At 39.9% G+C, this 11,307-nt stretch overlaps 1 pseudogene; it reads right to left on the bottom strand.

Moving 5' to 3' along the window:
• Positions 1 to 6,516: 6,516 nt before the first annotated feature.
• Positions 6,517 to 8,751, bottom strand: LOC101054327 (U5 small nuclear ribonucleoprotein 200 kDa helicase pseudogene; annotated as a pseudogene).
• Positions 8,752 to 11,307: the final 2,556 nt, after the last annotated feature.

Here is an 11,307-nt window from a genome sequence, read left to right as displayed (position 1 = left end):
AGCTATGAATGTGAACTGTCAAAGTGGAATAGAAAAAAGAAAGATATTTGAGCTGACAAAGTGAAGAATTGTGATTCTAAAGTGGTAACTTCACAAATATTTTTGGAGTCTCCTAAAATGATGGGGAAAACTCTAATGTAAAATACCTTAATTCTGATACCAAACTTACCAACGTTTGGGGGAAGCCAAGAATAAAGTAAATAAATGATAAAGAGTGGTTTTATTGGAAAGAAAAGATAGTAGCTCAAACAAAGAACTAGAAAATCACTGATCTTATGTTTCTGGCCAAGGGTAGGCATGTTGTGAATGAAGAGGAATTTTCAGTCATCAGGGTTGAAATGGGGGCCACAACTTACTTTTATAGCCATATTTTGATAAGCTATGCAAGAAGAAAGAAGGCCCTATGATGTGTTTAATTATTTGTTAAAAAGAAAGAAAGAAAGAAATGGTGATCTAAGAGGATATCAATTATTATAAAACAAACAACGAGCTATCTATTGTCTTATTCTGTTTTATACTGCTATAGTAGGATACCACAGACTGGGTAATTTATTATAACTAGAAATTTACTGGCTCATGATTTTGGAGGCTGGGAATTCCTAGACTGAGGAGTCACCATCATGTAAGGGCCTTCTTGCATCATCTAATTGTGAAAGGGCAAAGAGAGGGCAAGAGAGAGAAAGAGATTGAACTTGCCCCCTCAAGTCCTTTATAATTGGCATTAATCCATTCATGAGGGAAGAGCCCTCGTGACCTAAACACCTTTCATTAGGCCCACCTCCCAACACTGCTGCATTGAGGATTAAGTTTTCAACACATGCTTTTGGGAGGACACATTCAAACCACAGCAGCTATACTCTTTAAAGTAAGTTTATCTCTAGTCAATAAAGCTATTATGGTCATTGTTGATTCCTTTCGGAGGTTAGAATTTCCTTCATTGTTTTACAGTCACGAATTGCTTAGTGATGGGGATATGTTCTAAAAAATGTGTCTTTAGGCAATTTTGTCATTGTGTGAATATCACAGACTGTACTTACCCAAATTTAGGTGGTACAGCCAACCATATGTCCAAGCTATAGGGTATAGCTTATTGCTTTTAGGCTAAAAACTTGTACAGTATGTTACTGTACTGACTGCTGCAGGCAATTAACACAGTGGTAAACATTTGTATATTTCCACATATTTAAACATACAAAAGGTTCATTAAAAATCTGATATAAAAGATAAAATACGGCACACCTGTACTGGTTTTCATGGCCCTTATAAATAGAGCTTGAGGACTACAGGTTGCTCTGGTGAGTCAGAGAGTGAATGGTGAGGAAAGGTGAAGCCCTAGGACATGACTGCATGCTGCTGTAGGCTTTATAAACACTGTACACAAACACGCATATTAGCCCAGGCCTACACAGGGTCAGAATCATCAACATCACTGTCTTCCACCTCCATCTCTTGTCTCACTGGAAAGTCTTTGGGGGCAGTAACACTCAAGGAACCTGTCATTGCCTATGATAATATAACAATACCTTCTTCTGGAATACCTCCTGAAGGACCCAACTGAGGCTGTTTTACAGTTAACCTTTGTTTTTTTTTTTTTTTTTTTTTTTTTTTTTTTTTTTAATAAGCTACTGAAGTGCACTCTAAAATAAGGATAAAAAGTATAGTATAGTAAATACATAATCTAGTTACATATTTTTTATTATTGTCAAGTATTACATACTACATATAACTGTACACATAATTGTCTGTGCTATACTTTTATAGGACTGGCAGCACAATGGGTTTGTTTACACCAGCATCACCACACCATGTGAATAATGCATCACACTATGATGTCACAAAGGCTACAGCATCACTAGGCAATAGGAATTTTTTAGCTTCATTATACTCTTATGGGACCACCATGATGTATACAATCTGTCATTAACCAAAATGTCGTTATGCTGTGCATGACTGTTTCAATAAGTAGAACAGTCTAAAATTTAGTCCAAGTTGTTCTTAATTCAGATTGTTGATTCTCAGAGTTTAGGGGATCCAGGTGGCCTGGTTTATCCCATTATACATTTAGAAGTCACAAGTAGGCTGCCTTCCAAAGACTTTCAGATACACTGTTTAAAAATGTTATTGCTAGCAGTAATAATCAAATTTATTCTGAGACTTGATAGAATTCAGTTATACACAGGGGTTGCTGTTAGTAAATTAAAATAAACTTTTTAATTGAAACCATTATTTATTAATGTAATTGGCCTGTAACTTTTTTGTTGTTGTTGAATCTCTTAGTCTATAGATTAATTCCTTTGATATTTTCTCCTTCTTTTAAGGCAGACACACCATTAAGATATTCAACCTTCAGACTGTGTTTGCCATCTGCTTAGTTCAATTGGTTGTGTGGATTTATCTCTTGTTAAGCTTTAGGAAGCTTGCACTGACATAGTGTTTTAACCATAGATTAAACCCATTGAAATTTTCTCCTTCTTTAAAAGCAGGCACACCATTAAGCTATTCAACCTTCAAACTATGCTTTGCCATCTGCTTAGTTCAAATGGCTGTCTGAATTCATCTCTTGTTAAGCTTTAGTAAGCTTGCACCAACATAGCATTTTAACCTCTAAACACAGGAAAAGCAACAAACAGGTGAAGATCAACAAACATTGCAGGAAGATTTTAAATGACTAATCAGATGGAAAAAAATATCTAAAAGGAGCAGGCAGAAAAACAGAATGCCAACTGTTGTAGCCACAAGCTTGAGAAGGTGAGAATAGATGGCTGCCTGCCAAGAAATCCTCAGGCCCTGTCAATTCAACGTGTTATTACAAATAGAATCCCTGGTGCACATGGGTGTGCACACACACATGTATGCACACACATGAGGAAGCAATGGCACATTTCTAAAAAGGATTTGTGAAAGAAAACCTTTAGAGTTTTGCTGGGGAACTTCCACATCCTAGAATTAGACTAAGAGAAAGAGTTACAGATAATGTTCAGTAAGATATGATGAGCTAGAAAATGGATTTTAGAATCAGAAAGAGGACAAAGTCTTCCTTCCATCATGAAAGGATTGGTTATGTTGCACAAGTTCTTTAACTTTCTAAGCTTATTTCCTCAGTTTTAAAATGAGTATTAAGCACAGTTTCTGTGTCTAGGGCTGTTAGAAAAGTTGAACATGGGCATGCAGGAAGGACTTCAACTGAGCTGAACATGGAGGAAGCACTTCCCAAGTGCTAGCAATTATCAATTAACGTGATTCCTTTGTTTCCTTGGTACAAATTTCCAAATGTGTTTTACTTTTCCTTTCAAGGACTATCTTTAACTCTCAGGTAGGTTTGCCTTGCCTTTCAAATACTGTTCTAGTTTCTCCTTCTCCGTGACCCAAGTCTCCATGTAATTTAGATTTCTCTATTCCTGAGTAAGAAAGCTTTTTCCCTGTCCAAAAAATTTTCCTCTCTTCTTCTATGTACCCTCTCTGAGAGGTACTTGGAAGCAAGAAAGCCATCTGAACAAGATGGCACAAGAAAGCCATCTGAGAGTATGGTATAAGGAAAATATTTTAAGAGCAAGACCATGAAGGAAAATATTCTAGGATTCAGATCATATAGGTCTTTGTAAGCCTTTGAGAGCATGGAGAAGTCATTGGGTTTTGCAAAGGAGCATCCATATGATCTAAATGTTTCAAAGATCTCTCTGGATGCTATATGGAGAAATGTTAGAAGAGAACAAATATAGGATCAAGGAGATCATTTAACAGGGTATTTCAAAAGTTCAGGTGCCAGACTATAGTAGCTTGAGATACAGCAATAAAGATGCTGAAGAATTATCAGATTATTACAAATTCTGGAAGTATCATCAATAGCATTGTCATTGAACTGAATGTTAGGGATGAGGAAAATGCCAACCGTGTAACTGAATTAAGGCAATTACTACTACCTAAAATGAAACAGATTTGGGTGGAGAGAGGGATTTAAGAGAAAGGAGAGAACTGAGATTTAACTCTGTAAGTTTAATGTAAATTTTTGCCTCTTTCATTTCTAGTAATCCTATGTGTTTTCTTTTTTCTTTTTAAATTTGCTTTGTCAATTTTTAAAGTTTTACCTGTAGAAAACCTCAAGCTCAAGCTCCTCTTTTTTAAGCTGTTTTTAATTTGTTTCTGGCAAGTCCATTACCTAAAGTATGTATAGTTTTTTGTTTGTTTGTTTTAGTGTTTTTCTTTCATGGTGTTTTATTTCCTTGTGCTCCTTGTTATCTTAAGCCATGTGGCAAGAAAATATATTGGTAGCTATAATTTGAGGCTTAGAGTGAGTACAACTCACTATAGAGAGAGTTTATTATTTATTCTGCCAGGATTCTGGAGATAATAACAATCAAAGATCAACTTAAACTACATTTAATGCCAGAAGTTCCCTCCAGATAATTCAGTCAATTCAAAATGATGCTGGAATTCCATGTGAGGGATTGTTTTCTTCTATTTTATCCTCTCCCCAGGGAATGAAGTTCTTTGGTATCCTAGGCCATTCTTGAGAAAATCTCTCATTACCCTTCCAAATTTTTATAGGTCTTGAGTTTTGATTGCTGTTCTCATTTTGCACCAACTAGCATGCTCCTTTGCCTCTCTCAGTTTCAAGTTTGTCTCCACTTTTGATCCAATAATCTCATATTGTCTTGTAAGATTTCTGTCATTTTTCAGAGGACCTGAAATATTCATATAACTTATTTACTCCTTTTAACTATCTGGGATTGGGGAAGGAGAGAGATTGATTCAATTAGGTAATTAATCATTACAGGAAACAAAGTGGAATGTTTCTTTGTTAACATGAAGGGATTCAATGTCTTTTATACAACTTAGGGGAGAGGTTAAGTGAGAAATCTCTCAGGGAAGTCCAGTATTGGAGGTATAATTTAGGGAGACTTTGACTACTTAAGATGTGAATGTAGATAGAGAAGAGGGCCAAAGGCCAAGGATCAGGGATTCAGAATGCAGAGGTCAGAATGAGAAAAGGAAGTCAGCAAAGAAAACTAAACAAATGAGAAAAGGAAGCCAGTAATGTTTGAAGTAAACCAACATGGCATGGCACAACTAAAGAGAAGAAAGTGTTTCAAGAAGGGAAGACATCCAAATGCTCCTGGGAAACTGAGTAAATGAGAAAAAGAACAAAGAGAAAATCATTGACAATATGGAACCCAATGACAAAAACATTTTCAGGGAGTTTTGTGACAAAAGCCTTAATGAAGTAGCCTGAGGATAGAGCTGGTGACACTGAGTGCTGACAATGCCATACTTATTTTCTATGAAAAAGAAGGTAACAATTGGGCATGGTCATGATGGAGAGTACTTTCAAATGGAAAGTGATATAGTTGATTTCTTATTACACTTTTTTCTTTTGAGATGGCGTTTCACTCTTTTTGCCCAGGCTGAAGTGCAATGGTGTAATCTCAGCTCACTGAAACCTCCGCCTCCTGGGTTTAAGCAATTCTCCTGCCTCAGGCTCCCAAGTAGCTGGGAGTATAAGGTTCACTCACTATGCCCAGCTAATTTTTGTATTTTAGTAGAGATGTGTTTCACCATGGTGGCCAGTCTGGTCTCGAACTCCTGACCTCAGGAGATCTGCCCGCCTTGGCCTCCTGACGGGCCATGATTGACAAATGAAAAAGACCACACAGCTGTGAACTGGCTAAATTAAGAGACAGCATTTGAAACATGGGACATCAGGCTTGTGCAGAGAAGAAACATAAATTACCATGGCTCTGGAAGGTGGGGCAGCAGTCACAGAGGCCTCCATCTCTTGCTGAGGGCTCCAGCCCTGAAGGTCTCATCTCCTGCATGGCTGCATAGACAGGCATCAGTGACTATTACACTAGCTTAAGAACTTCAGCTTTTCTTCAAAATCTCCAGACCTCTGCCTTAGAGATGGCATTTTGCAAAATGGTTCAGTTGGGTCAAATTGTTATTTCTCCACCTGGTGGTATTCCAAGCTTCCATCAAATTACCTTGTGTATGTCCTGCTTCCCCCCTCTCTTTAGGCACCATTTGATTTTTAATTTTTTTTAAAATTTTTAATTTTCTTTTTTAGAGACAGGGTCTTCCTTTGTTGCCCAGGCTGGTTTCAAACTCCTGGACCCAAGTGGTCCTCCTCCCTTGGTCTTCAAACGTGCTGGGTTTACAGGCATGTGCCACTCTCCTGATACACCGTATTTTCAGTCCACTCATTTCCGTCTCTTGCATTTTCCTTGGGTAAAGCCCCAGGCCCACTTTTGCTATTGCCTTTCTTTTTGATTTGCTTTAATTTGAGCTTTCACAGGTAAAACCTTTCATAGGTTTCAAAGCAGTCTCCCATATCTCATTTGCTGCCTTGTGATTTAGCTGGATGCCATCATCCCTATTAAATGTGTGACGGAGGTCCCAGAGGCATTAACTTACCCAGAATTCACCTGGGACCCCAACTCCAGCTTGCAGGACTTCCCCACCACGACCAGCTGCAGGACCAGACCTTTCCTTGGGAATGCACGTTTGACTACCCGAGAATCACTTTAAAACTCACCTGTCTCTGGAGACATTGTTTCTCAGAGACAGCTTCCCTAGCACTGCTGGGTCTTGTTAACCCATTTCCCTCCTGTTGCCCTTTTGATCTTCAAATCTTAGCCCATGTTAAGAACACCTTTCACAGATGTCGTTACTAGGATTATCCAATTTTTAGTTTTTTTGTATTTAGGATTTGGATCACTTACCTATTCTAAGTATCTATTTTTACACATCTTTTTTTCTCTGCACATGGCAAATTCTTGGAAGGTAAGAGCTGTGTTTTCCATTTCCTTAGCATATTTTTCTGCTAGGGGGAAGTTTAATTGGAATGAGTGTCCAGCCAACCTTGAGGAAATAAAATAATTCCACCTTGAAAAAAATACTTTTTCTACAAATTATTTTATTAGAATGTCAGACTCAAAAGGAACTACCAGGAACATGCCTAAAAAGGCTATGTATGATTTATGCTTTACACAACACCTGCTGTCATCGCATCCAGGATGTGAACAAGAGAAAAGGAAGTGGAGGTGGGCAGGGACAGCACCACCCTGGCTAGCCAGACCTCAGGCCCGTAAACCTGGTCCCCATAGCCAGGATCCCTGCAATGTACACATTCTTAATTCAGCCTCAACTCTCCTTTTAGCCAAGAGTAAATGCCTCAGGACTCAATCTGAATCACTGTCCTTCTCAGCTTCTTACACATCCATGCTGAATCTGTATTCCTGGTCACATCCCATGTAAGCGTCACTCATGAAATACAGAGTGTAGTTGTAGGCACCAGTGGCTGAGGCCACAAAGTCCAACTGTCCAACTTCACCTTGTCCTGCTGCAGGGTCAGCCTCTTGATGGAGACGAGGCTCTTAGACTTGGTGTCTCCAATCACCAACCACCAGCCCTCTTCACGTTTCTGTGGGAAGAGAGGTGCAATGACATGGCCTGTGACGTCATCCTCTCGCTCCAGCTGCACCAGCATCACCACGGGCCCACCACTGCAGATGCTGTTCTTATCCACCACCTAAGACACTTAGATATTAGGGTAGCAGTTACAAAAGCAGACCACATTTGCAATCTGGCTGTCAGTCAGCTGAAGCAATGTGTTACATTCTTCATCCCCCATCTCCATGATATCGAAAACACTCTCTATTCCCTTGTCTGTGCAACGTTTGATATGCTCAGAGGTGAAGTGTGGCAGCTGTTTCAGGTATGAGGCCTTGGACCACATGGTTTGGGTGACTATTTGGGCCATACCTGCCAGAGCAGGGCTGAGCCACCCATTGCTAAAGAGGACATCCATGCAGGCCTGGATGGATCGGATTGCCTTACTGAGGATTTCCTCGATATCTGACTGCAGCTCAGCACTCAGCTGCATCTGGGACAGGTGAGCCTGCAGGAGCAGGTTGGTCTTGATGTGGGTATCATTAAACTTAGGGTTATTCAGCTTTTGGATTCCTTCTGAGCCAACTGCCTCAGGAGATTGTCTTCATGATGCCAGATGGGAATGTTCTCATACCCTGCCACATTGGAGATGATCTCAATGAGCCCTCACACCTTGATCTTGGCATTGAGGGACATGCTGAAGAGCTCAATGGTGGTGTAGTTGATGTAACAGTAGGCAGCGACCATGCACAGGTTCAGAGGCACCACATCCATCTTGTCCTTCATGCTGATGCATTTGGACTGCTCCAGGTTACTCAGGGTCTGCTCCGCCAGCTCTGACAAGTGGTCGAACAAGTGATGATGGGAGATGCCCTGCATGTTGTAGTAATTGGGGTTCTGTGTCATGAGGCGGTATAGAAAGGTGTAAGTGAGGTAGTCCACAGCATCCTGCTTGTTCTCAATGGTCTTGGTGATGATCTCAACATTGAAGTGGTCAGGCATACAGTGGTCCAGGTGAGATTCTACCGGCAATGGCTCATATAAGAATTTCTTGAAGAAATCCTTGTTGGAACCCTGACACATGATGACACAGTGCCTGCCCCTCATCGTCCTGCAAAGGGTGGTTGGCATGGCCCACCAACTGAAGCATGTCATAGATGGGGTAATCCACATAGACGTGGATCTTGCCATTGTAGTACTGGGTGTCCATGATGATTACCAGGTGGGCAGCCACGTTCATGCACCAGCAGAGACTCCAAGAAGCCACCAGCACCTGGATAGCCCCTGAGCTGAAGAGCTGCTCCACCAGTTGTCGCTCCATCAGGTTGAGCCCCTCATGCAGGTAGCCCACCCCATTTAGCAGCATTTTCTTGAGCGTGGTGTTACTCAGCTTCTCCAGGTATGGAATCAGATTCTTCTCAGTGCAATGCGAGAACCTCTGCCATTGGATGTCTGCCGCACACATGGTAAGGATGTCAATGGCAGTGAGGCAGGTCTGCTTGCCAGGCATGAGCCACCACGACTGGCCTACACTAATCTTACAGAAAGGGATAAATTGCTGATGTAGAAGAGAGCAGGGTTAACTCCAAGTGTAACATCTTTGGACAGACAAGAGGGGAGACAATCTAGAGTCCATGGAATTAGGGATAGTGCTTCCACTGTGATGAGGAAGGAAAGCAAAGCCAGTGAGTCAAGATTCATGGAGGCTGATACAACTGGGGGCGAGAATTTATGTTTTGGTTGGATTTGTTAGTCTACATGGAGGATAGCCTTATCTTCCAAATTATTCTAAATGTCTGACAAGAAAGTTTACTCTGAAGAGGACTAAAGAGAACCATATGTAGGAGCGACTGACTGGAGTATGAAAGAATCTAAAAGTTTTGCTACTTAGGGAATTAGAAGTCTTCAAATAGTTGAAATATAGTCGTATAGCAAAGGCAGTGGTCTTTCTTGTGAGTATGTGTGTTCAGCTTCAGAACAGAGAACTATGACCAGTAGATGAAAGTTAAAGGAAGATACATTGCAATTCATAAAAATAAGCTTTGTAATGATCAAAACTTTGAAATTTGAAGTTGTGGAGTTCCCTTCAAAGAAAATGTTCAGAGAGGTAACTGAACTTCGTGAAGATATTGTGGAGATAATCCTTGCATTGAAAAGAAGGAATGTTGTATTAGACATTTCGATCTGTATGGGAAGTGAGTTTGTTGAATTCTGTGACTGGTTCATCTTTTCATATCATTTCTCAGCAATGTCATCTTTACTTCCTTATGCTTTCCACTTGATTATAGTGTAGCATCTAAATTGTAATTAGTGGAGACTTTGAAATAAGTGGTGATGAGACAGAAAATAGGGCTCACATTACTTTCTATGGTCATATTTTGCAAGCTTCACAGACAAACTTGGTATCACAGAATTCCTCTGACCCAAGGTTGTCAGAGAAACTTGAGGAATCACATATCCAATTTTAGTTTCTTTTCTCCTTTTTAATGCTCTTGAAGTTGAGCCTCTGCATAAGATGCTTCAATAGTATTATTGCTTAATTAATTAGAGACAAGAGAAGAATAAAAATTTAAAGGAGAATTGTAGATTATAAAGTCGGCTGTTCAGCAATGACAGGAACTAATTTGATAATTGAAGGGTCAGTACCTGCAAAAGTAAGAACACTGCTTACAAGCATTAGTATCCAGCTAGTAACAATGTGCACGCCAGGATAATGAACTTAAAACAATAGTAATTAGCAGGCTAAGACAAAGGATTAAAATTAAAAATGAATGGTGCAGTGCTTTCCACTTGCTTGTAAAACAGCATTAAGCCAACTTAATCCATTTTAATTCATTGTAAAACCTGCAGTGCAAATGAGATGGATTCAAGGGTCAGGTTCAGCTCCTGAGAAAGTGCGATACATTCACCTGTGACAATTCTTTCTGGAATGATAAAGTAAGGGAAGTCTCTTAAGAACTCTGAGTGACTCCATAAGGTCCCCAGAGATCAGGTGTCAAAGTTGTCTATCAGATGCCTGAAAAGAAAAAAGGAAAGCATTACTCAATGCTATTGTGAGACAGTTGTCATTGACTGATCAGGCCTTTGAAGCACGCTTTCACAGTCAATGAAACCACCTGAATAGATGAAAGCCAGACAGCTTCTGACAAACAAGAGTCTATGGAATATTCATTGTGCATCTGGGAGGGAAAGATTAATGTATTAGAAATTAAAATGGGACCAGAATGTATGATCTTGCTCTAACACTTGGCCAGACCTGTGTCACCCACTGCTAGTGCCTGAAGTCGACAGACAATTCTGCCAAGGTAACCGAGAATCATTAAGCATCCTGCTATTGTGCATGGTGAATAATAAAACTTTCCCCCTATTCTTTGCCTGGAGCTTACAATGAATAATTCTGGAGCTATTTGCAATGTTAACAGCACCTATCTTGCCCATCCATTCCTTTATGATAAGGATGGAAATATGCATTTCAACAGTCTGTACAGATACTGATTCACAGGCATTTCAAAGGACACCTGTCACTCAAGTGAAGGACCTGTCAGTCTCCGATGTATGACGGTGCCAAGAAAATGGCCAAAAAAGATTATCTGTACTTTATTTCTCCCTTTTCTCAGATTAAAACACTGTTACATTTGCCATAGACTGACAAGTGATTTACACTGGCAACTGTAATGTGTTTAAGACTAGAAAAAAAGCTATTCTCTTAGGCAGGCATATTCTTCCAAGGTTTACAACTGTATCAAATATACGATCACAAATGTGATCTAGACCATACAGAATGGCATTATGCTGGATACTAGAAGCATTTAATCTGTTTGCTGACATAAAGGTGACATTCATAGAGCTGTATTTTTGACATCAGTACCAGGGTAAATTTACTTTTAGGAAATTCCAAGTAGACTGGGGTCCTTATAACAG

Source organism: Saimiri boliviensis, chromosome 5, assembly GCF_048565385.1.
Source record: "Saimiri boliviensis isolate mSaiBol1 chromosome 5, mSaiBol1.pri, whole genome shotgun sequence".
NCBI classification, from domain to species: domain Eukaryota; kingdom Metazoa; phylum Chordata; class Mammalia; order Primates; family Cebidae; genus Saimiri; species Saimiri boliviensis.
The sequence above is the reverse complement of the archived record's forward strand: the minus strand, read 5'-3'. Positions and strand labels throughout refer to the sequence as shown.